This window comes from Schistocerca piceifrons, chromosome 8 (assembly GCF_021461385.2).
Source record: "Schistocerca piceifrons isolate TAMUIC-IGC-003096 chromosome 8, iqSchPice1.1, whole genome shotgun sequence".
NCBI lineage: Eukaryota > Metazoa > Arthropoda > Insecta > Orthoptera > Acrididae > Schistocerca > Schistocerca piceifrons.
Genome location: NC_060145.1, coordinates 208,841,509 through 208,864,956, shown reverse-complemented (window position 1 = coordinate 208,864,956; position 23,448 = coordinate 208,841,509). Strand labels below are relative to the sequence as shown.

Sequence of the window (23,448 nt, the reverse complement as noted above, 5' to 3'; positions counted from 1 at the left end):
TGTTGATGTCCATCTTATATCCTCCTTTCAAGACACTGTCCATTCCATTCAACCGCTCTTCCAAGTCCTTTGCTGTCTCTGACAGAATTACAGTGTCATCGGCGAACCTCAAAGTTTTTATTTCTTCTCCATGAATTTTAATACCTACTCCGAATTTTTCTTTTGTTTCCTTTACTGCTTGCTCAATATACAGATTGAACAACATTGGGGAGAGGCTACAACCCTGTCTTACTCCCTTCCCAACCACTGCTTCCCTTTCATGTCCCTCAACTCTTATAACTGCCATCTGGTTTCTGTACAAATTGTAAATAGCCTTTCGCTCCCTGTATTTTACCCCTGCCACCTTTAGAATTTGAAAGAGAGTATTCCAGTCAACATTGTCAAAAGCTTTCTCTAAGTCTACAAATGCTAGAAACGTAGGTTTGCCTTTCCTTAATCTTTCTTCTAAGATAAGTCGTAAGGTCAGTATTGCCTCACGTGTTCCAGTGTTTCTACGGAATCCAAACTGATCTTCCCCGAGGTTGGCTTCTACTAGTTTTTCCATTCGTCTGTAAAGAATTCGTGTTAGTATTTTGCAGCTGTGACTTATTAAGCTGATAGTTCGGTAATTTTCACATCTGTCAACACCGGCTTTCTTTGGGATTGGAATTATTATATTCTTCTTGAAGTCTGAGGGTATTTCGCCTGTTTCATACATCTTGCTCACCAGATGGTAGAGTTTTGTCAGGACTGGCTCTCCCACGGCCGTCAGTAGTTCCAATGGAATATTGTCTACTCCGGGGGCCTTGTTTCAACTCAGGTCTTTCAGTGCTCTGTTTAACTCTTCACGCAGTATCATATCTCCCATATCATCTTCATCTACATCCTCTTCCATTTCCATAATATTGTCCTCAAGTACATCGCCCTTGTATAGACCCTCTATATACTCCTTCCACCTTTCTGCTTTCCCTTCTTTGCTTAGAACTGGGTTTCCATCTGAGCTGTTGATATTCATACAAGTCGTTCTCTTATCTCCAAAGGTCTCTTTAATTTTCCTGTAGGCAGTATCTATCTTACCCCTAGTGAGATAGGCCTCTACATCCTTACATTTGTCCTCTAGCCATCCCTGCTTAGCCATTTTGCACTTCCTGTCGATCTCATTTTTGAGACGTTTGTATTCCTTTTTGCCTGTTTCACTTACTGCATTTTTATATTTTCTCCTTTCATCAATTAAATTCAATATTTCTTCTGTTACCCAAGGATTTCTACTAGCCCTTGTCTTTTTACCTACTTGATCCTCTGCTGCCTTCACTACTTCATCCCTCAAAGCTACCCATTCTTCTTCTACTGTATTTATTTCCCCCATTCCTGTCAATTGCTCCATTATGCTCTCCCTGAATCTCTGTACAACCTCTGGTTTTTTTGGTTTATCCAGGTTCCATCTCCTTAAATTCCCACCTTTTTGCAGTTTCTTCAGTTTTAATCTACAGGTCATAACCAATAGATTGTGGTCAGAGTCCACATCTGCCCCTGGAAATGTCTTACAATTTAAAACCTGGTTCCTAAATCTCTGTCTTACCATTATATAATCTATCTGATACCTTTTAGTATCTCCAGGGTTCTTCCATGTATACAACCTTCTTTCATGATTCTTAAACCAAGTGTTAGTTATGATTATGTTGTGCTCTGTGAAAAATTCGACCAGGCGGCTTCCTCTTTCATTTCTGTCCCCCAATCCAGCAGATAGTAAACACAAAGTAAGTGGATTAACACGAGCAGATAGTCATGAAATGATGTACTCAGTAGTTCTCTCATGAGGAATTAAGTACTGCAGAATGAATGCTTCTTCCTGTTGATAAAATATCTGGTAGACCAGTAGACACATACTAGTAAACTTGTCAGAGGAGTAGCTAAACGCAGTCACATAGGCTTATCACAATTTCATGTTATGAAGATTTCTTTCCTCAGCATTGGCAATGACGGATACTCACATCAGGTGCAATGTATGGACACAAAATTCATGCACTTCATGTGATAATGTTGTTTGCAAATATTTTGTGAATCCTGGAAAATGAGATTGAAAAAATGATAACCTACGTAAAGTTAAAGCAAGATGAGACTATGAATTCAGCTTGTTCACAAACGAACATTCAAAAGGGTAATGCCTGAGAGCAAAATGTGATAAAAATGATAATGTAAAAACTAAAAAATGTTACATGACATAAAATCAGAAGAAATGTACATAATATTAACTGTCTTCTATGTATAATTTCTGTACAGTGTTTATGTAAATTTTTGTACAATATTTATGCAAAGAAATATAAATGCCATATGAAAACATATATGTATGGAGTAAGAAATACACAAACCCAGCATGTCAGTATATCTTAAAATGTAAATATTCAGGTTATCGTAACAATGATAAAATGTAAAAACTATGTTAATGACGCAATGTAAAGCTGAATATGTTTTCCAAGACTGCATATGTGAACTAATAACTGTAAGTGTGCTACGAATATTTTGTGCAGATTTGAAACCCATAATTCCATGTATTCCTGTAAAACACATGTGCCAGTGCTGGGCAGCAATGAACATTTATATCCACAGTGGACTTGAGTATTGATAAGACCTTCCACCACAGAGAGGGTGTGTAAATGAATAAAGGCATTTGAGACTTACCTTTAACCAATACAAGTGTCTAGTTCAACCACTAAAACATGTAGACTACAGCAGAAGCAAATGCTTGTGCCGTAAATAATGAACCTCCTCACCACAGTATCAATGGTTGCACTATGCACAAGTCTCAGCACACCAAGTTGCAGCAATGGGATGAACACTTTTATTGACTTTGGATAAATAAGTGAAATTTTAACACACTCATGGACAGATCAACTTAACTACAGCATTAACAAACTCAAGTGCACATGCAGCATACATCAGATGAGATGCGCACCAAGGCAATGTTGCAATAGAAGCGGTCAGATTAAAATAATCATACATCAGACTCTGAATTCAAATGTGCCTCTTGACGCTATCCTTAAAAAAATGTTGTAACTAGTAGTTGTAACAATTTGTAAAGAGTACATTAAAGGAGGTAAACTTGGCCATGAATAAAGGCCTCAGCACCCTGACAGGCCAACAGAATAAAGCACAAAAGAGATGCAAATAGTGTAATACATCACCACTGTATACTGAGGTCCATGGATCATGCCAGCACAAAGCAGCCAAAGGCTTGAGGGAGCAGGGGGGGGGGGGGGGGGGGGGGGAATTCAATTGTGTGGGTTCTTTAAATGGCCTACACATTCAAATAAATATTTGTAATGATTCTAGTTCACGTCTTCCTTGTCAAGCAAAGATATTGTAGGGTTGGCAAAAAAACTGAAACCTATACAATCAATTTGTTTTATGTACCTCAATTGTTTTTTTTTTTTTTTTTTTTCCACTGATTTCAGTGTGTGTTGGTCTTCGGAGCTGGTGCAATAAAGACATATGTATTTGTACTCTCCCAATACTGTGTTAATTAAAAGTTATAATATGCAGAAGTCACAAGTTTTCATTCTCCTACCTAGCTATAGCCTAATCTCTACATCTTGATGCAATGGGGACCTGCATTTTTAAATGGGCCTTCTGGAGAAGAAGTCAACATGAAGAGAGAATAGCTGATGCAGCCATGCTGGTATTGTTGTACTGTCAAACGGGGTGATTTCGGACACCAGGGCGAATTCGGATAGTATTACTTATTTGCTCTTTGCCACTACATAGAAACAAAGAGTTACTTATTTTAACATCTGTACACCAGTTATTTTAAGTGCAAGATTGCATTTATTGCTTTCCACAACTTTTATTTTGCGTCAATTGTTTCCCTAGACGAATAATTGACGAACAGTCTCAGTGTTAAAAATCCTTGCATTATCGTAAAGTGGAAACTTTCTATTGTTGCGCCAAGCGGTAAGTTATTGTAATTATAATTGTCAATGCAGTCAGTAACTAACAGCACTGAGACAATTTCTGTACAAGTTTGTCAAGTTTCTCATGCAATGTTATAAAATAATGACAATTTTTGTAAAGCTGTGTACTGTGTGAGGTGATTTCGGACAATGCCAAGAACATATAAGAGCAGGAGTGGTGCTACAGTATGTTGTAATTATGACCAGGAACTTTCAGATAAAGCTGTTTGTGATATTCAGAGTGGTAAATTATCCTACAGAAAAGCATGTGATTTGTATGGTATACCTAAATCAACCCTACAAAATAAAGTGCAGGAAACACATCCGAAAAAAATTGGAGGACAGTCAGTGCTAAATATAGAAGAAGAAGAAATGTTGCAGCAAGGTATCCTGAGGGCTGCACATTGGGGATTTCCCTTCACTAAATTGGATGTTAGATATTTAGTTAAAGGCTACCTTGATAAATCTGGCCGAAAAGAGAAGAAATATTATAATAATTTGCCAGGAGAAGAATGGGTGCATTTATTCCTCAAATGACAGTCAGAAGATCTTTCTGTTTGCTTAAGCAAATATTAAACGAGCTCGTGCAGAAGTGAAGAAAGAGGCTGTTAAGATGTTTTTCTCCAATATCAAGGCAAAGCTGGAAAATTTCCCACCTAGCAACATGACCAACTATTATGAAACCATCATGTAAGATGATCCAGGCAAGCAGCAGATAATTACAAAATGAGGGAGTAAGCATGCTGAAAAAGTGATGGACTCATCAAAATCTAGTGTCTCAATAACGATGGCAACTAGTGCTGATGGTAATCTGCTTCCTCCATACGTCCTTTACAAATCAGAGCATTTGTGGGACACATGGCAAGATGGTTGACCACAAGGAACCCGTTTCAATAGGAACAAAAGTGGATGGTTTGACCTGCCAGTATTTGAAGACTGGTTCTTTACAATTGCTTTGCCCTATTTGAAGAGGTAAAACGGGCCAACAGTCATGATTGGAGACAACTTATCCAGTCACATGTCTCTACGTGTTATTGAAGAGTGTGAGCAGAACAATATTTCATTCATTCTCCTTCCCCCCAATAGCACGCACCTCCTCCAACCGCTCGATGTAAGCTTCTTCAGGCCAATGAAAGCAGCGTGGCGAGCTGTATCAACTGATTGGAAGAAACACACTCATGGGACCATTTCCAAGGATGCCTTCCCATCTCTTCTGAAGCAGACACTGACTAAGATTTCAGCAAACTCCAAGGAAAACATAAAGAGTGGATTTAGTGCCACGAGCCTAATCCCTTTTTAACCAGATCATGTCTTACGAAAATTGCGTGATAATGAGGAGAGCCAGCAGAGCAACGCAGATGCATGATCTTCCATATTTGAAGAAATGTTCAAAGAAATTCATAATCATCCAAATAAGCTTGGTAGCTCCCACCACTGCAGAAAACTAGACGTTCAACCTGAAAAATCTGTCACTGGCCGAGATTTTCAAGGAAATGAAAATAGTGCTGGAACAAGTGACAGTACTTCTAGCAGTAGTGAAAGTGAAAAACAATACATCATCCAATGACATTTTACTGCTGAAAGAAGAGGCTTTTCTTGTTGCAGAGTACAAATATAAATGTGGAAACAAGGAGAAAACAAGGCAGTATGTTGGAGTGGCCACAAATGTTGGTGCTACGGAAGTAAGTGTGAAATTCTTGTGCCCACACGAGAACAGTAAAAACATATTTGTGTCCTAATGTCCCCAATGAAGACACAATACAAAAATTGCAAATTTCAAGAATACATCCCATACCAGTTGAGAAGAGAGGAATGTTCATTTTTCGAGAAGATGTGTTTTAGACTCGAAGACAAATCGTTTAGTTAAAGTGTTTGCAACTTAATTTAGAATGATGAGTGAGAAAAATTATTTTGACCTTTTAGTTAAATTACTTTGTTTGTTTCTGTCTGTTTCTAATATTTCAGTTAAGAACTGTAAAAGATTTTTATTTAAATTCTTGCAAAATACAAACTTATCAGTAATATATAAAATTCATTATATCATTCCATATCACTTATTCGTAACAAAGGGCTATCTTAAAATGTGTAAAATGTCACCAAAATCAAATAAAAAGCCTGTAGAATTTAAAAAAGTCAGGAACTGTCTGAATTTGCCCTCTTTATACTGTAACTTTGGACAGAGATTTAAAAAACACGTGTCCAAAATCACCCCAATCCATGGGGTGACTTCGGACACTTTATTTAACTGCCTGAGATAAATATACCTGCACATACCGTTTCTGATTGTGGGATATTTTATTCTTTACACATATACCCTACCACTTCCATAACAATCAATTTAATCTAACAATATATACGAAAGTTACAATCAAAATAGCGACAAAATCGTCTGAAATCACCCCGTTTGATGGTACACCAAAACTCAAAGGAATTAATCTTCTATCAGTGTTCCAGAACTGCCACAACATTTCTTAACCTGCAAGCATCCATACCTGTGTACGTTTCTGGGCTTAGAATTTATGGAGTGGTGAATGTGTGTTAGCATAACTATGTCAGCTCTGAACAATTCACATTCTCTCTCTCCCTAACCACTACAGTGACCAAACATCTGGCTGTGGAGGAGAAAATCCTGTGTTCAAGTCTCAGATGTATTATGTGGTGTACCAGGTTGTTCTACTTCTCCTTCATAATCTGATGAAAGATGTTCATGTAGGAATGTTTACGTAGTTAGCATGTAGAGAGTTTTTATTGTGTGTGCACTGCATTTGTTATGTTCAGAGTTGGAGCAAGATGCAGAAATGTCAATTTCTTGTGTCCTGTTCTGAGATTCAATTTAGATTTGTTGGTCTGAGAACAAGAGATTTGTCACCTAACACTGTAAATGTTAAATATGGGAACAGCTAAATACAAACAAGTTCTTTAAAGAGTCAGTTACATCACTTTGTAGTGAGCTGCTATAGAAGTGAGCTCTATTACAGCCCTTGACCCTCTGCAGACGGAGAAGAAGTCCCATTGCACAATTAGTGGTACTACATAGCAGGTCCATTTCATCAAGAAAACTTGAAAGGGCAACCATACATCTTCAATAATGTAAAAGTGCACATGAACAACAAGATGATAGACTGTTAGTGAAGTTGCTGGTTCAGTTACAACCCGTAACCAGATACCTAAATACTTAATTTTGGTACCCATGGTGCTGAAATAAGAGAGCTTTTGTGATGATAAAAAGAAATTTCAAGAAATAGTGGAAGAATATATGATGCTGTCTAGAACAACTCAAAGCAGAAAATGAAGAAGATATACGGTATTTACTCGAATCTAAGCCGCACTTTTTTTCCGGTTTTGGTAATCCAAAAAACCGCCTGCGGCTTGGAATCGAGTGCAAAGCAAGCGGAAGTTCTGAAAAATGTTGGTAGATGCCGCCACAACTAACTTCTGCCATCGAATATATGTAGCGCTACACAGGCATGCTTTGTATGCACAAAGATAAATGCTGGCGCCAAAACCTCTGCGTCAGTAAATAAATTTAAAAAAAGTGTGGAAGACGAGCTTTTTTTCCTCTGCCCCGAGTTTCGACCACTGCATTTTCATACATTATCCAACGAAGTAAATACAAATTCCGTATTGTTCATCTTTGAATGTAGCAGAATTTCAATGTACTACGAAAATCCGACTGGCAAGACTGTTTGAGCTACTGAAGCATCTGTATCTTAGGATCAGGTTATTATTAAGTACCGGCCAAATAAAAAACAAACAATTAAGTTAATTAAATCACATGTTTAATGATGTACCGAATATCAAGCGATCGCTTTTAGATTAACATTCAATTATTTTAATGATAGTGCTTATTAGAACACAGAACTGCTTTATTATCTATGCCTCGAAGTGAAGACATTACGATCTATGACTAAGGAATGACGTCATTGTTCAAAGCCGACGGGTTGTATCCCCTGCTGCACTAGACCCTGATTGTCAATATGGCCAACTCTACGTTTTGAATTTTTTCTACCTGTGAGAAGAGATGGTTGCTAATAGGAACCTGATGAAATGTGAATCACATGCAGTATTCTCTTCACCATAAGAATAATAGGAATGTAAACATTTTGTCATGTATTCTTTCGTGTTTGCTGCTATCTCATTTAAAACCTGTCTGCCTAATAAACTACGAAACTAGATTGAGACAACGGCAAACGCGGAAGAATATACATATCGTGTCATGTTTATATTCATATTATTCTTATGCCTAATAGTGATACAGTCAGAAACGAAGCACGGCAACTGACTAGATTTTTAAATCTAAGATGACTCTAATTTCTGTGCAGAATTTGATGTACTAAAGAAGCGGCCGCAAAGATTTTCAAACGGAGAAAAATTTTCACCTAACTCTCGTTCAGAACATGTTCTATCATACGCAGTTTATTATTTGGTTCTTGATCATTATCAAAGAAGCAGCAGTGTAACTAACAGCAAATAGCAGTCTCTTGTCATTGTTTCGCTAATAAGATGATTCCTCTCTCTCCCTTTTTTTTTTTTTGTAAGCGGCGGTAGCGCGCACAAAAGCAAGCCATGCCGTGAGCGGCGACAGGCTGTAAACACGCACTATCAGAATGCGACAAACAATGCATGACACAGTACAGTAATTCATTTTCTGCTTTGAGTGATGTAAACACCTATAACAAAGAGAACGGCACTCATCAGAGCTTGAATGGCGTGTACAGGTACAGCTGCCCCATGCAGCTTCAACACGATAACACAGTTCATCAAGTGTAGTGACTGGCGTATTGTGATGAGCCAGTTGCTCGACCACCATTGACCAGACGTTTTTAATTGGTGATAGATCTAGAGAATGTGCTGGCCAGGCCAGCAGTCGAACATTTTCTGTATCCAGAAAGGCCCGCACAGGACCTGCAACATGCGGTCGTGCATTATCCTGCAGAAATGTTCTATCATACGCAGTTTATTATTTGGTTCTTGATCATTATCAAAGAAGCAGCAGTGTAACTAACAGCAAATAGCAGTCTCTTGTCATTGTTTCGCTAATAAGATGATTCCTCTCTCTCCCTTTTTTTTTTTTTTTTTGTAAGCGGCGGTAGCGCGCACAAAAGCAAGCCATGCCGCGAGCAGCGACAGTCTGTAAACACGCACTACCAGAATGTGACAAACAATGCATGACACAGTACAGTAATGCATTTTCTGCTTTGAGTGACGTAAACACCTATAACAAAGAGAACAGCACTTATCAGATCAAAGCAAAATAAGCAATCGATTCAAACCAGACAAAGCACATGAAAAAGGAAGGGTACCCGTATAAATACGGACGGAGCGCCCGACGCATAGCAATGGCTACCTGGTAAGGCTTAACTGCTAAGCTTATGACTTGAACCAAACTACTGTAACTGTATCGTCATTCATTCGACGTAAACTGTGTATCATATTACAATGGACCAACTTTGTTTCGATTTGGAGGTGCAGCCTAAAACTTTTCTCTCCCCTTGAATTTCGAGTCTCAAATTTCAGGTGCAGCTTAGATTCAGGATTTTTTTTCCCCTTTATTTCGAGTCTCATTTTGCAGGTGCGGCTTAGATTTGAGTGCGGCTTAGATTCGAGTAAATACAGTAAGTGAGCCCATGCTGTAGTATCACCCAGTGTAATTACAATATTTAAGGAGAAGTTATTACATGATTTGGTAAAAACTAAGTAAGAGTGAATTACCACAAGAGAAGAAATAATCAAAATTATTTGACCATAGCAATCAGTTCAATGATAAGAAATATTTATAGGTTGGAGTAACTGTTGACATGTGAGTCAAGAACCATGATATCGGCAAAACAGAAGATTCTGACATGCTGATTCTGAGGCAATGAAAATAACAGCAATCTCAAAGAAAGATTCTGCAGCAGCTGTCCAACACAATAGCATTGTGGCTTCATTTTGCAGGGCAATTGTCAATCAACTATGAGATAACTGCACAATGGCTGATCGTAACATCACTGCACCTGTGCACAATACAGTGGCAGCATGTTGTGTGCCCGATTATGTGAGCTGCAAATGATCCCAAGCTAACTTACCTTTTCTTAATCTGTGTAGGAACTCTTGACGAAATACATTCTACTTATTTTTTTCTGCTGCTACCAAAGCAAGAGTCACAGGACCTCAGTGTTCTTGGCTATATGAAGTGTCATTACCACTGTACTCTTTTCACCACATACAGAATGGATAGCTGTCTGACAGACATATTACGGAAACTAAAACAATTGTCAGATAGTATCAAATCCCAAATGTAGGAGTTAAAGAACAGTTTTAGAAACCAGTAAATAAGAATTAGTACATAATATAAATAATTATGATCAAGCATTAGAGGAAGTAAAAAGTAGTATTAATACCCAGGGCCAATCATTAGAGGAGGCATGTTTCTAGAATGAAATTTTCACTCTACAGCAGAGTGTGTGCTGATATGAAACTTCCTGGCAGATTAAAACTGTTGGCCGGACCGAGACTCGAACTACGTCTAGATTGGGACTTAGCATCTATTCCACAATGCCAGGTCTTATAAGCAATGACATCTCGGTCGGCGAATGACTCCAATCCAGGTAGGGAGGCATTATCACATCAGACGATTGCGAGGGTAAACCATCCACTTCCATCCCCTGCTAATGACCATTGAAGTTGTGCGCCCTAAAACCACATCCACTTCCAGTACTCCCTGTGGTCCGCTGTAGAGTGAAAATTTCGTTCTAGAAACATGCCCCAGGCTGTGGCTAAGCCATGTCTCCACAATATCCTTTCTTCCAGGAGTGATAGTTCTGCAAGGTTCGCAGGAGAGCTTCTGTGAAGTTTGGAAGGTAGGAGACGAGGTACTGGCAGAATTAAAGCTGTGAGGACGGGGCGTGAGTTGTGCTTGGGTAGCTCAGTTGGTAGAGCACTTGCCCGCGCAAGGCAAAGGTCCCGAGTTCGAGTCTCGGTCTAGCACACAGTTTTAATCTGCCAGGAAGTTTCATTAGAGGACGCATTTACAAAAATATAGAAGATTTTTAGTATAGTAAGTATGTTAGCCAAATTACATAAGAAGTTATAAACTGAAACCTAAAAAAAGAACAATGTGATTCTGTCAGGAACAAGATTATGGAACAGTTTAAAGAAGTGAATAGAAGAACTGCCCGTACAGGAATCTAAAGACATACAGGATGCATGAGAAAAGAATGAGACTGACAACCAACCTGGCAATGCCGTGTTGTTCTACTTGTGTAGACCAACATGTTCATCCCTTCCAAACGGTCAGTCTGAGTTTGAGCTCTGTACAGCCATCTCATTATTTTTTAGGGCATCATCAGTGAGGTTATGTTTTTGTTGCAGGTTACAAAAATGGTACAGTGGAACGCAGAACAACATTATGCCATTTAAGTTTTGTGTTAAACTTTGGGTACCTGATAGTGTGACTTTGAAAAGTTGAAACAGACCTATGGGGAACATTCCATATCAAGAGCACAAGTTTTTTGCTGGCACAAATCATGTTTAGAAGGCCAAGAACATATAGAAGATGAACCTTGCTCAGGGAAACATTCAGATTCAGAATTGACAAAAACGCCAAACTTGTATGTACTCTTGTGAGATCAGACCTACATTTATCAATAAGGATGGCGGGTGACTTGTTCAGGTTAATTTTAAATGCTTTCACTGTACATCAAATTTTGACCAAAGTTTTTCATACTGCAAACAAGTGGATGCTGCATCAAGACAATGCCCAATGCCACATGGCTACTTCCATCATGGAATTTTTGACCTCAAAAGGCATTCCTGTTATTTCACAGACCCTTTATTCACCTGATCTTATTCCTTGCGACTTTTTTTCTTTTCCTGAAATGGAAAAATGTATTAAAAGGACATAATTTTGGGTCTCTGGAGAACATTCAAAAGAATGTGACCAATATGTTACAGGGCATCCAGTTGAAGTGTTTCAGTGGTGATACCAAGACTGAGAACAACTCCACTGGTGTATAGCTGCTGAAGGGAAATACTTTGAAAGGGGAAATATTATTGGTTGAAAAAATAAATAAAAACTTTGGTACATGAAAAAACAATCACATTACTTTCCTCACAAATAGCCAAATGTCAGAAACACACAGCTGAGAAGGAGCCTCAGAACAAAGTAAAGATTTTGGCAAAGTGCCTCGAATTCTCTGACCACTCTGGAGGAGTGTCTGTATTAGTTAGTTGAGTAGAAGACATAAGAGAGAATTTAATTAAATAGTGCTACCACTAATTCTTTGGATGATACTGTACAAAATCAGATAGGTGTCCTAAACATATTCAGCCTAAATATTAACCTAACTGGGAAGTTGCTCTCAGAGGTTATGTCATATGAGGGCAACAGAACATAAAGATGAATTTTGCTACTTGGAACATCTGAATTAACCCAATAAATTGACCAGAAAGGTAAAAAGCTGTCATTTCTCACGAACTTAAAAGATTTAAGATCAGTATTTCAGCACTGAATGAAACTAGAATACTAGGTGAAGGATGAATCAAACACCAAGGAAGCCGCTACACTTTCTTTTGGAAAGGAAGAGAATTTAATGAACCTCACATTCATAGTGTTGGCTTCCCTATTGCAAACAAACTTGTTCCTCTCCTTGATGAACTACTTTCTGGCATATGTGAAAGACTCATGAAACTATACTTCAAACACACCAATAACTAATGTGTTATAGTTATCAGTGCATATGCCCCTAGAAGATGATGAAAGGGAGGCCTTCTATTCCCAATTTGAAATGCTTCAAACAAGAATACTCTAAACTAACAAAACCATTCTCCTGGAAGACTTCCATGCACAAGTTGGTAGAGATGTGATGCTATGGCCCAAAGTAATTGGAAAAGAAGAAGTAGGGAAGTGTAGTTCTAACAGAACTGTTCTTCTCTCTAAATGCTCAGAGCAAAATTTAGTTACCACCAATATTACCTTCACACATAAAGGATAAATTTAAAACCTAATGACAACATCCACAGTCAAAACACTGGCACATCTTGTTTACGTAATTTTGTGTACTCATGATCAACACCATGTCATAATTTTTTCAGGATAAAATTCAGTTGCCAGAAGTAAATATATTCTAATTATGCTTAACCAGTTTCAACAAATTAATTTGTCTTCTTCAAAAGCCTACAAAATTAGGGATATTATAAATCTGTAGACCTTGGCTGTACATTTATGTGAAGAATAGGAAGTATATTACAGCAATTTAGTATTGGTTTAGCAGATGTCAACATCTTATTTATAGAAGCATAATGCCGTCGTATGTCCGAAATGTACATATAGTATGTGATTATGTAAAAATATAACCAACATATATAAAGATCTTATATACAAAACATTTGAAAAAACATGACAAATAGTTCTAAGATATAAAAGGAATGAGCTAATTTTCGCATTTTATAAGAGATGATAAGCAATCAAAATAGTGTCAATGAATCTTTTGAATTTAGGTGGGAATGCTTATATATTTCATATTTTAAAGGTTTCATTTTGTAGCTCTTGTCAACTATGTGTAAAATTTTCAAGTTTAGCAACACTGGAGGAAGAAATGTGTGTTTCTCTATTTTGAGAAGTTCTGCAAAGGTTGACTTATATGAGTTTTTGCCATCTTTGTCGAACATGTGCTCATGAAACCATGTCTTATATGCCCTCCCTGTCTGTCCTATATAAAAACCCAGACAAATATTACATTGTATTTTATAGTCTAGATCTGAAGAATATGTCAGTTGGAGGTTTCTCATTAGATATAAGGAGCAAATAAGTGGCATTATTGGTGTTAAATGACACAGTGAGGTCCTATTTCTTTTTAAATAAATTAGGTATACGATATGAAGTGTCACCTTGAAATAGGACTGTAGCACATTTCTTAACAGTCAGGCAATTTTTACTGAGTGTAGATGAATTTATATTCTTATTGGTTTTATTATTTTAAAGTTTTCCTACAAGATTTGCTTTATATCCATTTTTGACTACTATATACTTTAAGTTATTAAGTTCTTAGCAATAGCAAAATGGTTTAGAGACACATCACTGATACAGTCGATCATACCATGAAAGAATGCCAATTTGTGCTTCCAGAGTTGACAAGAAGAAGCATGAATGGCATTATCTGTTGTGGTGGGTTTCCTGTAAATATCAAAGTTAATTTTACCATCTACTAAACATAGTTTCATGTCCAGAAAACTGAGTTCATTATGCTGATTTTGTATTTCATATGTAAATTTTAATTCCATTTAAATTCAGTTTCTTTTACCTAAATTGGAACGATCACATAGACAATATTGTGGGTAGAGCAAACCAAAGATAGTGATTCATTGGCAGAACACTTAGAAGGTGCAAAAGGTCTACCAAAGATACTGCTTACACTACACTTGTCTGCCCTATTCTGGAGTACTGCTGTGCGGTGTGGGATCCGCATCAGGTGGAACTGACGGATGACATTGAAGAAGTACAAAAAAGGGCAGCTTGTTTTGTATTGTCGCAAAATAGGAGAGATAGTGTCACAGACATGATACGTGAATTGGAGTGGCAATCATTAAAACTAAGGCGTTTTTCGTTGCGACGGAATCTTCTCATGAAATTTCAATCACTAGTTTTCTCCTCTGATTGCAAAAACATTCTGTTGGCACCACCTACATAGGGAGAAATGATTATCATGATAAAATAACAGAAACCAGGGCTTGCACGGAAAAATTTAATTGCTCGTTTTTCCCGCGTGCCGTTCGAGGGTGGAACGGAAGAGAGACAGCATGAAGGTGCTTCATTGACCCTCTGCCAGGCACTTTATTGTGAATAGCAGAGTAATCACGTAGATGTAGATGTATACAAGGTGCAACAATAAAGTAATGAGACTGATGTGAAGGAAAATGGTGCTTACCGTTTTAGTCAAGTTTAGTGTTGCCTCCTTCAAAGTAGTTTCCTTCTGATTGCACACACTTTTTCCAGCCCTTCTGCCATTGATGGTAACATTTCTGGAACTCATCTTCTGTAATATCCTCCAAGACCCTCGTCACAGCTTTTTGCACATCTTGTGTTGTTTGAAAATGGTGACTCTTGACTGCCATTTTGACTCTTGGAAATAGAAAAATGCGCACAGAGCAATATCTGGTGAATAAGGTGGCTATGGTAGTACTGAAATTTGTTTTGAGGTTAAAAATTGCTGTACTGACAGAACAGTATGGGATGGTGCATTATCGTGATGCAGAATCCAATTATCAGCAATGTTGGCATGGACACGAATAACTCTTTTTACGAAGTCTTTCTAAAATTTCTTTGTAGTAATACTGATTAACTCTTTGTCCAGGAGGCACCCACTCTTTATGAACAATTCCCTTGGAATCAAAGAAGCACACCGAGCAAGGTAGCGGAGTGGTTAGCACACTGGACTCGCATTCGGTAGGACGACGGTTCAATCCCGCGTCCGGCCATCCTGATTTAGGTTTTCTGTGATTTCCCTAAATCGCTCCAGGCAAATGCCGGGATGGTTCCTCTGAAAGGCCACGGCCGACTTCCTTCCCTGTCCTTCCCTGATCCGACGAGACTGATGACCTCGCAGTTTGGTCTCTTCCCACAAACAACCCAACCCAACCCAAAGAAGCACACAAGCACACATTTCACTTTTGACTTTGACATGCGAGCTTTTCCTGGTCTGGGTAATCCCTTAGAGCACCATTGGGAACTTTGGCGTTTTGTCTCTGGATCGTACTGAAAAAACCAACTTTCATCACCAGTGATAACACAGCTCAACAATTCTGGATTGATTTCCGTTTACTCTAACAGATCGGCTGCCACATTTTTCCGTGTTTCTTGCTGTTGTGGTGTGAGATTTTTGGGGACTATTTTTGCACAAATCTTTCTCATACCATTAAGTTATTATTAGATGAACCTATTTCTCGACTGATGTTCAGTTTTTCTGCAATCATTTTCATGGATAATCTTCGATCAGATCATATGAGTTCACGCACTCTGGCCAAGTTGACATCCGTCCATTAGGTTGATGGTCGTCCACTGTGCTCTTCATCTTCGACACTCATTCTGCCTTCACTAAACATTTAATGCCAATGAAAAACTTGAGCTCTTGACATAACCTCCTCTCCAAAAACCTTCTGAAGCTTTCTGAAAGTTGTCATTACGTTTTTGCCCAATTTAATGCAAAAAGAAAAAGCATACTGTTGCACAATATTATGAGGTTCCATTTCCATGATGAGAGACACAAACATGTGTTAACTTATTACAGCACAACTCACGACAGAGCAGTTGCATCTATGTGCCGCTTTGAATAGAAGTATCTTATAGACCAAGGTCAAAGATACTGTGCCTACACAAGCCTGCAGGGTTGCCACATCTTGCAAAGAAAATCAGTCTCATTATTTTATTGTTGCACCTTGTATATTTCCCTTTCTGCTAGCACAACAGATACAGAGATGTGATTCAATTACTGTACATTGTCAATCTGTGTTTAGAATACTATAGGTACATTTCTGGACGTACAACAGCATTTCTCTTCTATGAAGAAGATATTGACATCTGCTAAACCAACATTAAATAATTTTCTGTAATATACTTTTCATACTTCACAACCCTAATTTTGAAGACTTCTGAAGGTGACAAATTAATTTGTCGAAACTGGCAAAGCACAATAAAAATATATTTGTGACAGACGATTGAATTTTATCCTGCAAAAATATATACTAGAACTGCTGAAAATTACAGCCATAAATAAAATAATGATGTCACAATCATGAGAACACTGACAAGTGCTCAAGATTGCTGGACAGACCACTGACTGATATGGCTTGTGAAGAACCTTCACACTCACTTACAATGTAGGAAACAGAGAAAAATTAAAGAATCCAAAATGCACACAGACCATCTTATTGATAATAATAGTAAAGAGAAATTCCAGCAACTCTTGGATGAAAGACTATTGGATAAATATCCTAAAAGAACCAAAGAACTGTGGGCAACACTGAAGCGAATTTGGTGAAAATGATCAAGAAATTCTGGCAATACTAAACAAAAATAGCAAGGCAAACCAGGGTTGGAAGAGCAATCCTAAGGCAATTACCAAGAATAGAGATCATCAAGAAGTGAAGGCAGAAGTGTAGTGAAAATTAATGCTCTGAAAACAAATGGTGGAGGATGGTACTTCAAGAAATCTAACATCTAGCAGAAACTAACAACCTCAGGCTTTCGTCAGCATGATGGAAAACATATACGGCCAAATAACTCGAGGTCTAAAACCATTTAAATCTGAGGATGGCTCCACTTACCCGAAGGATAGCAATTCCACTAACACACAATGGAAGGACCATTTCCGCTAGTTCTTGAATGAAGACCCAGAGATCAATGAAACAACACCTTCCACAAGTCCATAAAAACCTACAAAACCTAATTTCGAGGAAGTCCTTTCTCTACAAGGAATTGCCTATTAAACAACTCAAAACAACAAAGTCACCAGATCAGACAGAATCCCTGCTGAATTTATCAAGGAAGTTTGATGTATCCTTGCTGAACACATACTAATGCTCACTGTCAAAATAAGGAGCACTTAAACCATTCCACCTGATTTCAGAGATGCAATGATAGATACCATCTTCAAAAGAGGTGACAGAACTGACAGTGGTAACTATCTTGGAACATCCCTCCTATCTGCTGCTCGAAAAGTACTTGCTCCAATTTCATCTACCTGCCTGATATCTCTTGCTTAAGTTTGTTTGCCTGAAACACAGAACTGATTTCGACCTAACTGCAGTACCACAGACAAATGCAGGAGAAGTGCAAAGAACAACATCCTCTGTAAAGGGCACTCATAGATCTTGCCAAGGCCTTCAGCTCAGTCAAAAGAGGCACCTTATGGAATATCTTAGTTAAAATAGGCTGTCATGTACAGTACACAGCTTTGTTAGACTGCTGCACAATAACCTGAATGGCATGATTCTTGTCAGAAATAGACCTGGAGAAAATTTTGAAATCACGGCTTGAGTATAGCTCCCACTTTCTTTTATATATTTGTAGAAATTATACTTAATCTTGTCAATGGGAAACTGCCAAAGGGTATCAAAATAGAATATGCAACTGATGGCAGTTTGTTCCATCTCAGTAGACTAAAGTATCCACTACAGCTGTCATTGAACTTCAATATGCAGATGATAGTGACATTCTTGGCAACTCAGAAGAAGGTCTACAGGCAATCCTAAAGCCAAAGAAAATGTTTGCTCTGCTGCAGAGTGTGTGCTGATATGAAACTTCCTGGCGGATTAAAACTGTGTGCCACACCAAGACTTGAACTTGGGACACTTGCAAGTGCTGTACTGACCGAGCTGCCCAAGCATGACTCATGACCATCCTCACAGCTTTATGTCCACTTTTACTTCATCTCATACCTTCCAAACTTCACAGAAGCTCTCCTGAGAATTTCTAAATGCATTTGATGAAGCATTTACAAGCACAGGACTAAGCCTTAACATCCAGAAGATGCAGATCCTACATCAATCTGCAACCAACTCTATTACCGTACCCCAAACAATCACAGGTCAAACCAAAGTCCTGCAGAACATAGAACACTTCCCATACATCACCAGCCATCTTTCAGCAAACGAAACTACTGATGCTGATATCCAAAATTACCTTAAATGTGCCAGAACGGGTTTTTGTTGTCTTCAGGCTGGATCTTTGATAATCATAACATCAGCATTAAGACCAAATTCTATGTATACAAAGATGCTGTTATACTATCTCTTACATATAGGTGTGTAGCATGGACTGCTAACCAGAAGGCACACATGGTGTCTGCAAAATTGAGATCTGCACTGCCTCAGAAGGATCCTATGGATGAAATGGCATTTGACACACTAACATCAGTGTTCTGGAAAAAGCAAACTCTACTAGCATTTAAGCCAGGATCATCAAGCATCATCTCTGGTGGACAGACCACATCAATCATATGCGTGAATCCCACCTACCAAAACGAATTATGTTTCCACAGCAAATAGATTGTCAAAGAAAACTAGGAAGACCACAAGGATACAGAGACATGCTGAAGCACACATGAAAAGATGTCACATTGAAACTAGTAACTGGGAAACTACTGCACTTAATCATCCATTATGATGTTTGGGAAGGAATTCAGCCCTTTGAACAAATGAGGTGGAAAACAGAAAAGTGGCAAGCATAATGCTAGGAAACAATGGGAGCTCCTGAACATATGCAGTTAGTTACCACCTAAACTAATGTGTGCTAACAATGAGCAAAAATCTGCACCTTCGATCACTTAAAATTCCCATAGAATCTGACTTTTGAAGAAGACATACTCACCAGTGAGTGATAGCCCATCATCTTGTGCCTTTAAGTTTCTGAACTGTGGTGCCACAGGAAATAAATAAAATGATAGAAAATCACATTTTTTGCTAGCTGTCTAAAAAGCTACAGGTGAAGCACAATTGTCTTAGAAGCACACACCCTCAAATAAGCATGCAGAGACTGAAAGAAGTAGATCTATGTGCATCAATGTATTGTTCACTATGTTTCAATGAGCCAAATATTTCTGTTCAATGTATCTGATAGATGAATACTGGCAAGCAAAATTTTATGAAAATTCAAAACTTTATCTAATAGTATGAAATGGACAGATTGCTACCCATCATATAGAGGAGATGTAAGAATATAGTTTCGTGGTGGTAACATTGAATAAAAAGTTCTCAGGTTTTCAGTTCATCACTTGGCACCATAGATATGAGAAACTTGACTAGTTCTTGGAACACCTCAACAGCTTTACCAGCAACATCCAGTTTAACATGGAGGCAGAAAAAGATGATATATTGTCCTTCCTTGACATCCTCGTCCGCCACAACAAAATGGATACTTTGACCACAGTGTCCATGGGAATTCCAGCTACACCAATCTGTTCTTGCATGTCATCACTCATCATCACCCAGCAAAGAAGTGCACTGTTTTACAAATGTTGGTGCATTGTGCAAGAATGAAATCAGGTGCTGATAACATGCCACATGAGCTGAGCTACCTATGCAAAGTCTTCAGTAACAATGGCTATAATGACCATCAAATAAATGAAGGAATTTCAAGCAAGACTCACAATAACACCATTGAAAGGAGCAGGAAACAAAACTTGCAGTTTTGCTGTTCTGTGACTCTGTGTTGGTAAGATAATCTGCCTGCGGAAATGACACATGGTCAAATTGACCTTAAGAGGGTTATAACAAAAGTCTGTCAATTAAAGAGACCAGTTGAAGACACAGCAGGTCTACAAGATATCTTGTGAGTGTGGCCAGTCCTATTTTGGACAGACAGTATGCACTGTGGAACAATACAGGAAGGAGCATTACCGGCTTTATTGTCTTCGCTACCCTGAGAAATTTGCTTCAACTGAGCATGCTTTAGATAACAAACACTGGATAAAATATGACAAAACATCTGTCACAGCTCACACTAATTCCTTCTTGGGTTGTGTAATTAAAGAACCCATTGAAATAAAAATCACCAATAATAATCTAAATTGAGATGGTGGCCTGCAGCTCAGCAGAGTATGGGATCTAGTGATCAAACGACTGAAGCAGGGACATCTAATGTCGAGTCAATGTATGCCCATATACAGCAATGCTACTGGCACCAGTGAAGTCACAGCCAGCAGCCAGTGTATATAAGGGGTGTACCAGCCGCCACTCGCAGTCATACCACTGGACAACAGCCAAGTAGTGCTTGGCAGAAAGCTCGTGTAATTTTAATCACTTGATGTGTCTGGAAAGCCAACAACTTTTTATTCATATAGAGGATATGTTGAGATGCAGACAGGCATAACAAAAGACTAATATACACTTGAGGTTTCAGTCTTAGCCTTCTTCTAAAGTAGGAAACACACACACATTCTCACACGCACAACTGACACACACATGACCACTGCCTCTGGCCACTGAAGCCAAACTGCATGCACTACACCTGATAGGAGAAGCAATCCATGGGTGGTTGGATAAGGAGGAGGCTGGGGCAGACATGTTGAGCGATAACAGGGTAGGGCGTAGTGTTGCTTGTAGGAGCATGCACGGATGTAGAGTGGGCAGGGTAGTGTTGCTACGTGCAGTTAATAGGTTTGGAAATGGTGGGTGGAGGGTTCAGGAAAGGAGAAAAACAGACGAGGAGAAAGAGTCTAGTTGGAGCATTGGTGGAATAGAACAGTGTGTAGTGCTGGAATGGGACCAGGGAAGGGGACAGGGGGCTGAAGGATAGGGACTAATGATGGTTGAGGCCAGAGTAGTTATGGGAACATAGGATACATTCCAGGGGGATTTCCCACCTGAGCAGTTCAGAAATGTTGGTTGTTGGTATGAAGACGCTGTGTTGGGCTGCACGATCTACAAGTTGTGGGTCAGCCATATACTGGTCAAAGTCTGTTGGTGGTCATTCATGTGGGCAGAGAGCTTATTGGTTATCATGCCCATGTAATAAGCAGCACAATGGTTGCAGCTTTGTTTGTATACCACATGACTGCTTTCACAAGTAGCCCTGCCTTTGATAGACTAGGTGAAGCCTGTGACTGAGTTGGAGTAGGTGGTTATGGGAGGTTGTATAAGGCAGGACTCGGTTCTAGGTCTGCTGTGAGAATATGAGCCATGAGGTAAGCAATTGGGAGCATGGATGGAACAGGGATGGACAAGGTTATAGCATAGGTTTGGAGGGTGGTAGAATACCTCTGTGGGAGGGGTGGGAAGGATAGTGGCTACGATATCCCTCATTTCAGAGCATGACAATGGGTAGTCGAAACCCTGGCAGAGAGTGTGATTCAGTTGCTCCAGTCTTGCGTGGAACTGAGTTACAAGGCTGGATGGTGGGAATGTGGAAGGTGACTGGAGTACCAAGGCTTGGGAGATCTATTTCTGTACAAGGTTGGAAGAGTAACTACGGTCTGTGAAGGTCTCAGTGAGACCCTCAGTACACATATCTCGTCCTTGAAAACCATGTAAATCAGGATGAAACCTTCTGGCAACACCTCCTCTCCATCAGCAAAATTCTCCTGCTCTGCAATCTCAAACACTCACATCCCATCTCTAGCATTGAAACTCTTGCCCTCCAGGAACTAGAGGAGCATGCAAACAAGCCAACTCAAAAAATTCTCCAACCTGTTGACTTCCTACCTTGGAGTATCACTATCCACCATCTCTACAATACCCTCCAAACCTCCCTCACAGACCCCCATAGCCAACAAATTCCACCTCGTAGAACTACTGCATTCACCACACCCACCGTAACACCCTTTGACCACCAAACAGAATCCAGAGCCTAAACAGACCTGAAACACAGTTGTGAACCTTTCCTCCTAAAAGCCTTAGTCTCACAGAAGTATCAGTCCTTTTGAAAGGCCTTACCTTTTGCCTGACTTCCAAATTCAGCCATGCTGGAGTTGAAAGACCTTATCTCTTTCTCCCAGTCTCTACAGTGGAAACAGTTTATTGCCACCCACCCTACCAACCAGACTCAACCCAAATCAAATGGTGAACCCTGCTTGACTCAGTTCACTTTTCCATCCAGCCATAACCTAACCCCATTGGCCCCAAACCACACCCTGTTAATATTTAAGGATTTCTTAATCTCAAATGTTGCCTTACCATCATTCTCCAAATCGCTCACCATGGAAGCTAACCTTATATCCCCAGAAAGAACTGAAATCCATCACCTAAAAACTGATCCTGACCTTATAATCCTACCTGCAAAAAAGGCCCCACCACTGTGATTTTGAACTGTCAGATCTGTCCACCCACAAACCCTTCCACAGTGACCCATTCTAGAAATCCAATAGAATCTCCAGTCACTCCTCAATCCTTACATCCATCCTAGAACCTCTTGCTCAACTCTCTCTCCCCTCGCCTTTACCACTTCCGACACTCGTACCTTGAACATTCTTCCTTAAGTCCATAAACCGAGCCAGACAGGACACCCCTGTGTTATTGTGCCACCCCTGAGAGAATCTCTGGTCTCATAGTCCAACACCTTCAACCTATGACGTGTAACCTACCCTCCCATATAAAAGACACCAACCATTCCCTCCACAAACTCTCCACAGTTTCCTTTTCCTTCAGCACAGGGTGTTCTGCTCATTGCTATTGATGCCACCTCCCTCTGCACTAACATACCCTATGCTAATGACTTCGCTGTTATTAAACACTAACTTTCCCAGTGCCCAACTGACTCCTAAAATACAACTCCCTTGCTGGTCACCATGACCAACTATATACTCAGCAACAATTACTTCACCTTTGAAGGCTTCACATAGAAGGGTTGGAACTTAAATAGTGGCAACTATTTAGTCACAACCCAATCAAAAGAGTTACTTGTTTGCACCTGTTACTGGCCTTCAAAGTAGTCACCAGTGTTGTGTAGAACCCATTGCCATTGAGGTGGAAGGCATAGTATACCATCAGCAGAGCCGGTTCTGTTGATGGTACGGATGAAGTGGTCTAAAGTTATGGTGATTCTCATGTA

The 23,448-nt window shown here is 39.3% G+C and overlaps 1 protein-coding gene across 1 annotated transcript in view; it reads right to left on the bottom strand.

The window, feature by feature from the left end:
* LOC124712216 (RIMS-binding protein 2-like) overlaps positions 1-23,448 on the bottom strand; it is a 384,205-nt gene that overhangs the window by 335,950 nt on the left and 24,807 nt on the right. The gene's annotated exons all lie outside the window — the stretch shown is intronic.